Raw genomic sequence first — 12,768 nt, 5'->3', positions numbered from 1 at the left:
CTTCCTCAGCGAGTTTCTCTTTGGTCTTCTGAATTCCGACCAGTCAGCCGTCATGGAAGCCTTTTTCATAGGCCACGCCTCTCGCAGTCTCAATTGCGAACATGCTAGCCGTATTACAATCAGCGATCACATCACTAGTCAGCCTTTGAGTGACCCTTTCTTTGACAACCGGGTTGGGTTGGCCGGTTGATTGGGCCCCGACAGGCTTGATTTTCCTTAGCTCACGCTCGGCTTTCTCGGCGCGAGCTTCTAACTTCCGAATTCGTTCATCTCTCTGTTCTATGTCCCGGCGAGCGGCGCGGAGACGCATGCCAATCTCATAAGCCGTGTATAGTCCCCTTACCGCCCCATGAACGCCTTCACGAAACACTTCGAAGTTCGGCCGACCTACCATCGACTGCTGAACTTCAGGTGGAAAAATTTGTCGAGTAAAGTCGACTGCCACATTTGGATCTCGAATGATCGAATTCGCCTTCGTCATTGGTCTATTACCCACGAAGACCACGAAACTCAATGGGCGAGGAGTCACGTCGGATTCCCTTCCAGGACGGGACTGAGGAGACTTACGCTGTGGCTGATTGTCCCTCTTAGGCGATCTACTTCAACGACGAGGAGATGGGTGTCTCTCCCGATCCCTCGAAGTCCTACCGCCCGTTCGTAAGGGTTCACCGCTTCGATTCATGGCACCTCCCAGCTCAGCTAGCGTCTTCCTTTCATCTCTGCTGTTGAAGAAAAGCTTATTTGACATTCCCACTTGTTTAATCTTCCTCAAAGAGCGGGACTGAGATGCTCACTGAGCGCACAAATATGACCCTCATTCACGAAGTACACGCCTATTTATTCCCTACAAGGGAAGCATCTCCGAGGCTGTCTCATTAATATTGAAGCACCAAGGGCAGATTAATCAATCTATACGGCTCGAGTGCCCTAGCCATTCCACTCGTCGGTTATTCCGTACAAGATTCATTACGTGATAATCGTCGTTCTATGTTCATGAACCAGCTGGGGCAAGGGCAGATTAATCAATCTATACGGCTTGAGTGCCCCAGCCGTTCTATTCATCGATTTGTCTGAACAGTCATGAATTTATTCTATTTATGATTAAGTCAGATCCCAGCGTTCTACGCTCATGAACTAGTTGGGGCAAGGGCAGACTAATCAATCTATACGGCTTGAGTGCCCCAGCCGTTCCATGAATCGATTTGTCTGAACAGTAGTCATGAATTTATTCTATTTATGATTAAATCAGTTCCCAGCGTTCTGCGTTCATGAACCAGCTGGGGCAAGGGCAGATTAATCAATCAATACGGCTTGAGTGCCCCAGCTGTTCCACGAATCGATTTGTCTGAACAGTAGTCATGAATTTATTCTATTTATGATTAGATCAAATCCCTAATTTTAATCAGCTGTTAAGTCTGCCGTCTCACGCAAGCTTGACATTTGGTTCTAACTACTAATTCTCCTAACTATACACTCATATAGCAAACAATATAAGAAATAATTTGAGAGCATATAAAATTTTCATTCATAAACTGGGCGCTGGCAGTGGACATTTTACATATGAAAACTAAAAAACGTACATTGAAATTGAAATTGAAATTGAATATACTTAATAAAAGTAGAATGTCTCCCAGATCAATCCTCGGGATCAGACTCAAGCGGCTCAACGTCCACTTACTCGTATGGAATTGGCATGGCCAATGTAACTCCAACGGCAGCAAGGGCTTTGAGCCACCCATGTTTGAATCCCCGATTCTCGAATTTGGGGACATCGTCTGCATATTCCTTGAAGGCGGTGCTCCTTCCAGCCTTAAGCGCTATAGAAACTTCGGATTTGGCTTTTTTTTTGGCCGCCTTCAACTCCTTTAACTCGGCCTCTGCCTTGGCAAGCGCCTCCTTGGCTAACTCGAGTGATTCCTCGCTCGCGTTCGCCCTATCCTCGGCTTTGGATCTGAGCTGGTCAGCAGTCTGAGCCCTCTTATTTTCTGCTTCGGCTCGAGCATTTTTTATTGCGGCTCTCATCACCTTGAACTCGGCCCTGCTCCTTTTGCCTTCAGCTTCAGACTTTAAGCGGCCAATTCTTTCAATGGCATCATGCTGACGGCGGCCTAGTTCGGCTATCCTTCCAACCATCTTCAAAACAGGTTGGGATCATCACACCAAGGAATATCATATGCAAACGAAACCAAATGAGTAAAAAAGTAAAAATCGTACACATACCAGAAGGGCCAACTGGGCAGCGAACGCTATAGCTGCCAAATCCGGCTTCTCTTAAAAGGTGGCCTTGTCAGCCGGTAGTGAAACTAAGGTGGCCAAGCTCAATGCTACGGCTGGATCCTTCATGGCAGATGCGTCAGCGGAGATTGGCGTGCTTTTGATCTTTGGTTGAACAACAAAAGGAAACACGACGTCGGACTCCTCTAAACGAGGCCGTTTGCCAGCAGGGCTATCCTCCGAGCCAACGTCTCCCTCAGCGTTACGTTTTTCACCCTGCTCTTTTGGAACTAGTCATTCTTCCGTAATCTACTGTTCGGCCTCCTTCTCCATCTCATCCACAACAACTTGAGCCGTTTTCCCTTCAGTAATGGGTTGTAAAGACTCAACCAGGGTAGGCTCAGAACGAGCGGCCACCGCCTTTTTTTGGGTGGCCATTCACTCGGCATTTCTCTTTCTCGCCATCTGCGTGAGATTTTCTCCAGCCATGCCTTCAGAAAAATCTCCGGGTAGATCCCCCAAGTCTGTAAAAATATCTCCAAAGGAAAACTCTACCCGACCCGAAGTGGACGGTGAGTCAGGCTAGTTACGACCGGCAACCTCAAACGCTGACCTTTAGGCTTCGTCAACTTTTTCGACCTCGGTAGCGAACTCCCTGATTGATTTGGTGACTACCTCGATCACCGGCTCTAAGTTTTGCTCCGAATCAGGAGTTTTGAGACCAATTTGCCAAAGAGACTTGAAGTTAGGGAAGACAAGAGCCGTATGGTGTTGTTCGCCGGTTGGGATCGGAATGTTGTCTGCGGCCGAGAACGTAGTATAGGTAGGCTCATACCACAGAAGAATGTGGGCGGCTCTACTTTGTTTTTGTACGTTTGGACGACCAAAGTACTTTAGTGCAGTCTTAATTTCTGCAAGGACTGCGTCGTCAGCTGAGGTCAAAACCTTCTTCAACTTATTGCCTGCAAAAACAGAGGATTAGATTTGGAAAAGGAGCCGAATAAAAGAAGGGTCAACAAACAAGGAGTTACACGGCAACCTGGTTCACCCCTCCGTCTAAGAATAGGGTCTAGGCGATCTTCGCCTTCGCCGAATTCCCAGTTACCTCGGACATTGACCATTACATCGTCAACTCGTTTGCCAGAGTTGTCAAGCATCGTTACCAGATGATGGTCGGTGTCCTTAGCCCTGAGAAAGTAACGACCGAGCCGACCGGAGGATTTGGCTAAAGCGTAGCAGTGCCGAATGGCCGGAATGCCAAGGTTGATCCTGAGGCGCCGGTTCAACTCTACAATTCCCATCACGATTCGAAAGAAATTCACATTGGGTTACGAGGGAATCAGACCCCAATGTCGGAGGACGGCCCTAAGAAATGGATGTAAGGGAAAGCGAACTCCGCCCTCCGCAATGGATAGGAGAGGAAAAACGATTATATTTCGGTCGTCCCTCTCCATATCAAGGGAATTGTCCGTTACTAGAGATAGATGAACATTATCGAGAATGGAGAAATGTCTCCAGAATCCAGAAATTCGATCCTCGGAGAGGAGGCCTTTGAAATGCTTAGCCATTTTAGTGAGGACTCAAGGATATTCTAAATCAAAAAATAAATACGGAAAGTAGGATTGCAAAGAAAAGAGAAGAAGACTTACGAAAGGCAAAGGAAATAAGAAGAAGACGGATAGGAGTTGTAGAAAATGCCAGAGAAAAAATACCGATTGGCAGTTCGGAAGGTTCAAAATATTCAAAAAAGCATGTATTCGACGAGACTTAAGCTTCAAATCGTAATAAATGCGAGAGAAGCACGAATGAGGCAGAAAAGCGTTATAATGACCAGAAAGCGTATACGCGTCCCAACATGCATCGGGAAGAGGATTAACCGCCGAATTTTAGTCTCCCCAGATTAGAAGCCAACCACGCCGACTGGATGATGCTAGTGGAGTGTTTGGGGGGCAATTGTGAGAGCCGAATATTAAAAAGAATTAGAAGCATATTCCAGTCAGATACTATCCGGCTCTATCCGGCACGGTTCAGGATGCCGAATAAAATGGATAGATAGCCCGAATAGTTATTGAACTATGGAGCCGAGGGAATAGAAGGATAATGAGTGAAAAGTGGTCCTTGCCCCGAGACACAGGGAACGAGTATAAATAGAGGAATAGCAGACTGAGAAAGGTATGTGAAAATTATTATGCTTAACTTAGAATACAAGCAATCTTGAGTTTGAGATTGACTTGCCCGTCGGAGTGTTCATTCTTTTTTAGGTGACTAGAAGAGGAACAAAAGCGTCCCCTAGGATTAGAAGAGTATCCCCAAAACCACTTCTCTACAGTTTGCATCTTTGATTTTTGTCAACACTTGACCAGAATGATCAGGGGACGTACCATGGTTTACTCTGACACCTTTGAATTAAGTGCACGTTTGTAACCTAGCAGCTTTTTCCCGGAATCTTTTTTTGTGGAATCTTGCTCGTTCACATTTCCATCGTCGTTGAAGTACTCTGCTACACATCCTGAATTTCAATTTCCATTGTAAAGTTAATGTTTGGTATGGGTATGTTCATTATCAATGCACGTATGATTGGGATTTTATGTGCATACCATCCAAGGAATCTGCAAGTTTTTCCATGTTTCGATTTATGAGAAAGTGAAGCTCGTTGCCTGCCCAAACGGGGCAGAAGATCATGCTTGTAAGAATGCAGATGGTGGTTCCAATGACAATCGTTGCCACTCTATGATGTGCCATTGCAAACAATCTGTCTACACGATAGCTTGGGACCGACACCAAGCTGAAGGTGAGTACGAAGATCATGGCACCGTAGTCGAACCTTGATTTCAATGATGGAATGAATCGCGAGAAAGTTGCTGTTGAAGCGGTAAAAAAAGGACGAATTGTCATTTTGAGCACTGCAAAGTTTGAAAGAAAAAGAAAAAAGAAAAAGACACAGAAAGATTATCGAATGTGTAGACACCGAGAATAAAAATAAACACTCCGGCGATCACTGGCTCAAATTTTGCTCTAGATTGAGTAGCAATCCAATGAACACCGATACCCAGAGAACTAGCAAGAAAAGTTCCAGTTGCTCTATTGATGCTTTTGCAGAGTGTTGCACCTGCAATAAAAGTGAACTTCCAGTCTCAGCCGAATTTTCCTGGAAAATTTAGTAATCAACATAAGGTTTGCAGTTATTTTTGTCAGTGACCTTAATTAAACCAGAAAAGAGACCGGGGTCAAGAGTTATATTGGTTAAATCCGTGATCGAATATATAGAGGGGTTTTTAACCAAACCAGCATGGTGAATTGGGACCGGTTTGAGCAAGTCACCAGTTCAGCCACTGGTTCAAACGGTTTTACAAAAATGAAAAAATCGAGTCAAGGGTTACTGGTTCAATTGTCAAGTCAATCGGAATTGAACTGGGATAGAATCAAGGGTGGAGGTAGGGGGGTCAGGGGTCCTAACCCTCCAACCTTCTACAAAATCTCCATTTATATGTATGTTTTTGCCAATTTTTTTTTATATATTACATAATGCCCCCAACTTCAATCTAACCCTAAAAAAATATTATAAAGACCTCCGATTTGAGCAGGTCACTAGTTCAACCACTAGTAATGCTAGTTTTTTTTAAAAAAGACCTTTTTTTAGACATTTTAGTGGGTTTTTCACACCTGAATAAGACAGTCTAATTCGATTAAGAATACATAAACAAAAAGAAAAAGAAAAATAAGAATATTAGCAATGAAGATACCTACCCACTTTGTATTCAAAAACAACCACAACAGTCATAACTGCCCACATAGCATTCCCGCCAACACCATCATACAAAGGTCTCATATAGTAAAACAATGAGACGAGAGACAGAGCCAGTCCTACTTTGAGACAATGAATAATCTTTTTGGGCTCAGAGATGTTGTTCAAATTGTGAAATTAAACAAATAGATTCATGAATAAATTTAAAAAAAATACCAAGAACACATGCTGAGAATTACAACTAAATTACAACAAAAATACACAATACAATAAAATGGTACAGAAAGAAAACCGAAGCCTACATGGTAGTAGTTTCCTTAAAACAGATTTCGTCGCCTCATGGGTCAAGTGCTTGAGGAATTCCGGCGTCTGTCTTCCAGGATACGATGGTCAAAAACTAGCTACGGCAGAAGCACTTTTTGTCTAGCTTAGTGTAGACACCCTATTTTTTATCGACCTTAAGACTCAGACGTCACCAATTGAGTGCTCGGTGATAGTGCATATTGTGCTCGTTCTGAGGTTGCGGAGTCTCGGCAACGAGCCTTGCATCCGAACTTCAGGGCTCTTTTGTGCTTTGTCTCGGTTTGCGAACCAGGTCCTGTTTTCTCTGTTTTCTCTTCCCGAAGGGAGAGAGAGGTCTTGTAGACCATCTCTCAGTGGCCGTAGGCTATGTTTCGTGGTCGTAGGCCATTTTTCCCGTTTGGAGACCAGTTTTCGATTTTCGGCGCCGTTGGCCGTGCGCTTCGGTTCGGGACCGCTTGACTACCTCCGTTTGCTCCGGTTTTTGGCACACACCTTGTTTCCTCTCTTTATAAGGACACTGTGGCCCGGGAGATCACCTTTGTGGTCGTACGCCACCTCCAGTGCTTAACAACCTGTTTTCGGGGCCCCAGACCGCGCGTTTTGGCCCCCGAACCCTCGTTTTGCATCGATTAGCGTTCATTTTTGGCAGGGACCCTATTTTCATTTCTAGGGAGGTGGTAGTATGGTGGGAGGCCACCTTTTCCCCTTGGAAACCAGTTTTCTCTTTTTCTCTCTCCTAAAGTCGGTTTTTCTGACAGAAAGCTGGTTTTTCTCACTTTTGAGCCACAATTTCTAGCTTTTCATACCACCATTGTGTTGTGCTCATCTAGGAGGCCACCAATATGGGTAGGCTGACCAGTAATTCTTCTTGACCCTTTTGAACCTTGCTAAAAAGCTGGCTTTTCTCTCTCTTGGGTCATATTTTTTGGTTTTCCACCATACAGCTGTGTTGCACTCATCTGGGAGGCCACCTTTCTGGGGTGGCCGGCCAGCATTTCTCCTTGAACCTTTTGACCCCTGGTCGGCCAACCAGGGGAAGCGGCGGGCCGGCCACTTGAACTGGTCGGCCTGCTTCTTAGAGAAGCTTTGGAGCCTCTCCTCTATAAAGGAGAGGCTTGTCTTCATTTGCAAGGGTTGAACAATTTTGTTTAAGGCTTATACACCTCTCCCTCCATAGCTCACTATTCCAAGCTCTAAACCCTAATATTCTTGCACCATTTGCACCACACCTCATAGCCTACCACCTCTACCATTCATTCCAACACTTTGGGACTGATTTTCAGGGGTTGAAGGTTCACCAACTTGGTCCAGAAGTTGTTGCATTACTGTGCTACAAGGGTAAGTCTCCATTTCTCCTTTTCTTGCATTATTTTGCTCCATAGCTTAGCCCTATTTGCAAGCATTTTTGGGTTTTGTTATAAACTATAAAGTGTCTTATTTTGAAGTTTGATTAAGGATACTTTTCTGTTTGAGGTCTTCTACATCCTTGTATGCTTCATCTCTCTTTTAGGGCTTATTTTGCATGATATCTTAGCCTTACTTGCAAGCATTTTCAAGATTTTCTATGAACTAAAAAAGGTCTCATTTTGAGCCCCTCTTGAAGTTTGATTAAGGTCATTTTTCTGTTTGGAGTCATCTTCCTCTTGGCATGCTTCATTTCCTCATGATTAGGGCTATGCATTAGAGCATTCGCATTGGCCTTGGTTTGGCCTCTTAGCCACTGAAATCCAGTGGATTTTCAGTGGCTTAGATGTGTTTTTGAGAGCTAAAATTAGAGGGGGGTGTAGACGTCCCCGAACGCCCCGGGAGGATGAGTCCCGTTCTGTTCATTTGGGGTTACTACAGTTCGGACTCGACTTGTGTCACGGTTCTTAATCTGAACCAAAGAGTCCAAATCTGGCAAATCGTTTTGAGAAACAGATTTTTGAAAAAAGTAGTGCCAAACATGGACTGCTTTGCCAGATACAGAGTCGCCACCTAAATATTTTTAAAATGGGAAAATTTAGGAAACCCTGACTCGGTGCCGAAGGCCACATGTCCGTCATCACCGGAGTTGTCTTGGCTCGGGAGCTTGGGTACGATCGGGGAAGGTCAGCTATGAGCACCCCCTTTCGCCCGGTCCGAAGACCGGCCTCTACTAACCATGATATCCGATTTTGAAAACGCTATGTGTTCTTAATCCATTTATTAGCCTAGGATTACTATGTTATGCGCACAGCAAACAAGTATAGACTAGATTGCCTAATTTGGAAACAAGCATTGCATATCCGTTTGTTTTGAAAATGCTTTGGAATTTGCTACTCGCAAGTAGGCTAAAACATGGATTTCAACGAGTTTTTCCAACTCAAACAATCCAACCTTCACCCACAGGCATTCAAAACAGTTTAACACATAAACATTTAGCCACATGTTAAGCATGCTGTCATGGCAATATTCACACTCATGTGATATGCTAAAGCGGAAATACTTACATAGTACTCCGTGCCAAAACAAAGAACTTGTTAGCAAATATGCATGATCCAAGTCCATGTTAAGTGTCTAATGCGTCGCATACAAAATGTCGCTAAGATAGGCTCGGCTAATCCTAGACATGTCATGTGAAAAATGCACAATTATCACATATTCAGTTTGGAATTTGAAATACATATGCGGTTAGCATGATGTATCGAGCCTAATGCATGTAATACAAAATGCATGAATGCACACATGCATAGCATAAGGTATGCTAACTTAAACGTGCCCTAATCTACCATCGTAAGCAGGTAAATAAAAGGGAAGAAAGAAGTGGGGTTGGAAGACATACACACCACCCACACACACTTATTACAGACTTACCCTCGCTCGGAGGGACCGAATAAATATTACAAATTAATTAACTACACCAGCTAATCAATATTACAAATTAACTAATTTAATTAATTTAATTAACAAATTAAATAAATTAATTAAAGCAGGAAAACGCCTCGGGAAGCGCGCCACCATGCGCAAGCTGCCTCTGTTTTCCTTCCTTTCCTCCTCTGGAGGCTGTCAAAGCCTCAGGACTGCATCCTTGGACAGAGGGGATCACCACCGGCTGAATGAAACTTCCACCGGCAGCGTAGTATGGCCATCGGCACAAAATAGGGGCTGTCGGCAGAGAAAATTGTGCCGGTCGGCACATTACACTGCCGGTCGGCAGAGTATTCCTGCAGAACCTGCAACTCACAGCAACAGAGGGCAAAACAAGGCATGGCAGCATAATTCAAGGCATGTATGCACCAACCATGTCTCTTATCATTGTGATGACTCAAAGGGACATATGCCTCGGTTCTCGGACCACCAATCACGCATTTCCATGCATGATGGCCCAAAGGACCAAGTATGCAACTTTGATTTCAAATGCATGCAAACCAATCAAACAAATTAGGCCCTATTCCTATCACCAATTCAAGGAACAAGGCATGCATGCAAGATGCAATGCAACCTAACCATACAAGCTAAGGATGCAACATGGCATGGCGAAGCACTTATGCGAGCATACAAGCATACATATGGCAATGCAAATGGATGACAAGATGGACTTAAACATGAATTAGGCAACTCTAAGCAAGGCCTAAAACAGTGGCCAAAGTGTCCAAAAGTAGAGGCTAAACACACATGCACACATACACATGTTAAGGCCAACACTTAAGCACAAAACAATCAACATTCAAGCACACTTGAAAGGAGGAATCAGAGCAATTAGTATGCATTATAAGTTCTAAAATCATGCTAATACATGGTGCCAAACCAAGCAACAAATCAAGCCAAGCATGCACCAAATGGTCTAAGTATTCAAAGCAAATCAATGAGGCATTGAACTACACTTAACAAGACCAAACAAGGCATGCAAAGAGGGACCAAAATCAGAGGTTTAGCATGTTAAAACAAGGCTAAAGGACTCTTTAGATGGCATCTAAATGGCCCAAATACAAAGGCATACACCATGGCCAAAACATGGAGCATTGCAACACATGCTTTCAAAGCATTAAAGAGACATGCAAGGCAATCAAACAAGCATGGAAATGGGACTGAAATGGCATGTAGGATGATTCCAAATCACCAAAACAATGCAAAGATATCATGCTACACATGCACATACTCAAGGCCAACAAGCCTAAATACAAAGGAGCTATGTAATGCATGCAAAGATCAACCCAAACGACTATGGACAGAGCTAAAACATGTCAAGATAAGCACATAATCTTCACAAGACTAAGCCAAAAACATGCTCCAACAAAGGCTAACAACCTAAGGCACATTAAGGCACAAACAAGGCATTACATGGCAACTATGCTAAACATGCATGAAGTTCCAAAACCAACTTTAAATCATGTTATATCATGGATATATAAGCATGAAAAACAAACCAAACATGCTCAACACACACTGAAGCATAGGCTTCCTTAGGAGGCCAAAATATGCCCTTTTCAAGGACAACAAGGAGAGGGGGTGGCCCTCTCCTTCTTGGGACTTCAAAGCATCATCTTCACCACTGAAATCCCTCAAGATTTCAGTGGTGAAGAGACCTCAACACCAAAATCCCGGAGCTAGCACAAAATGGCTCAAAAAGAGGCCTTTCAAGGCCTAAGGGTGATCAACAACCCTCAAACAACAAAACACTCTTAATAAACAATAAAGAGGGCCTAAAAATAGAACTTTTTTATGTTATACAATAATCACAAAAATAGCTCTAAAACTAGTAGAAAATCAATGCAAAAATGGGGGAAAAAGGGACTAGTTTCTCACCCTTGTAGTCCTCTTCAACAATGGTGCTCCAATGGCCTCCTTGAGCTTGAATCCAACACCAAAACTTCAAAACACACTCTTTAGAACCTCAGCTCCAAGAGGAAGGTGAAACACTAGGTGTTTGTGTGCAATAGTGAGACACAAAACACCTAGTGTGCAAAATGAGAGGGAAAGAGAGATAGGTTGTGTATGTCTAACCCTAACCCTAGAAAACCAGAGCTCTCCTCTGTATTTTTTCTCTCTCAAAAATGTCTAAAGCCCCTCTCTTTGCCTTAGAGAGAGCCTCTCTCTATATGCCTCTTGTAAAGCTTACCAAACAAGCTTTGCAAGAGGGAGATCCCTCCATACACGTGTATGGAGGGGAGCAAAAGCAATACAGCTGTCTAAAAATATCTGCAAAAGCAGATGAACAGCAATCGGCCGGCCAAAAATGCCATCTTGGCCAAAAAGAGTGCCGGTCGGCAACAAATAGTGCCGACCTGCAACAAAGAGTGCCGGCCGGCAAACTATATTGCCGGTGGCAGCAAAAACCAGCCGGTGGCATCTAGCCACTGCCGGTGATGGGTGGGGATGGTCTACAAGACCCACCCTGTCTCTCAAAGGCAAGATGCAAGTGTTTGGTGCAAAACCAGACACTAAACGGTCGAATTCGGGGATCCTGAGGCAAGGCGCGCGAGCCGAGGCCTCCGGGAACTCCAAACGAACACAAACAAGGATAATCACCGAGTGTTCAAACGGTGACGTCCAAGTCTTGAGGACGGTCAAAAATGGGGTGTCTACAGGGGGTGACCCCCTCTCTCCTTGTCTTGTTTGTTGGCCCTTTTGGCCTTCCAAAGGGCCCCTTACTTGCATGTTGTGAAGTCACTTTTTAAGCCCAATTTGGTGAGTTTCAAGGTCTGCCTTAGCTCTGTCCGGAGCCTCTTTGACCATATTTTGTGTCCCTCATGCATGTGTAGAACAATCCTCCTCAAGGCCTTTCAAGAGGACCTTTCATTGAATGCTTCCTAGACTAATTTCAGGGCCTTTTTGGTGAGTTTTAGAGCTGTCATAACTTATTTCCAGAGGTGGTTTTGCCCTTTTGTCTATCTATCATGTATGTGTAGAACAACCCCTCGCATGGCTTTCCAAAGGGGCTCATCATTCTTGCATGTGTTGACTGAGTTTCAGTGGTTATTTGGGCATATTTTGGCATGAAATACTTCTGTTTTTAGCTGGTTGGGTGAGCCCTCATATGCTTCATATAGTTGTAGAACAACTCATGGTTCACTAGCTTTCTTTGCATGCTTTATAGGCCATTGATTCAAGCATATTTTGGCTATGCCTTAAACTGATAATGTGCTTATTTTGGACTGCCCTAGCTCTATTTTTGGGTCTTGTGGTCGAATGATGTTAGTTTTGCATGCTTGTAGTTCAAGGTCCATGCTTAGCTTTGAGTTTTGAGATCCATTCCATGCATATACTGAGGTGTGTTCATGTTTTGAGCCTATTATTCATCATATTTCAGAGCTTGTTTGAATGCCATGTTGCCATGTTTTCATCTCTTTAAATGTGTTTGAGAGTCGGGCTTATATACCCCATTTACCGACCATTGAATGAGCTCCATTTCGTTGCATTCCGAGTCATCATTTTAGGTCAATTTCCCACTGTTTCAGACCTGCCTAGGGTCTTTTTTGGGTTGGTTTTTCCTTTGGTGCATTGTTTTGGGTACCTCTAGTGTAACGCACTTCACTAGTTTTGGT

The 12,768-nt window shown here is 43.9% G+C and overlaps 1 pseudogene; it reads right to left on the bottom strand.

Moving 5' to 3' along the window:
• Positions 1 to 12,768, bottom strand: part of LOC114272791 (aluminum-activated malate transporter 10-like) — a 55,976-nt pseudogene that overhangs the window by 6,165 nt on the left and 37,043 nt on the right.

Source organism: Camellia sinensis, chromosome 2 (assembly GCF_055761805.1).
Source record: "Camellia sinensis isolate YWXY chromosome 2, ASM5576180v1, whole genome shotgun sequence".
NCBI classification, from domain to species: domain Eukaryota; kingdom Viridiplantae; phylum Streptophyta; class Magnoliopsida; order Ericales; family Theaceae; genus Camellia; species Camellia sinensis.
Note: the sequence above shows the minus strand (reverse complement) of the source record. Positions and strands in the feature narration are given on the sequence as shown.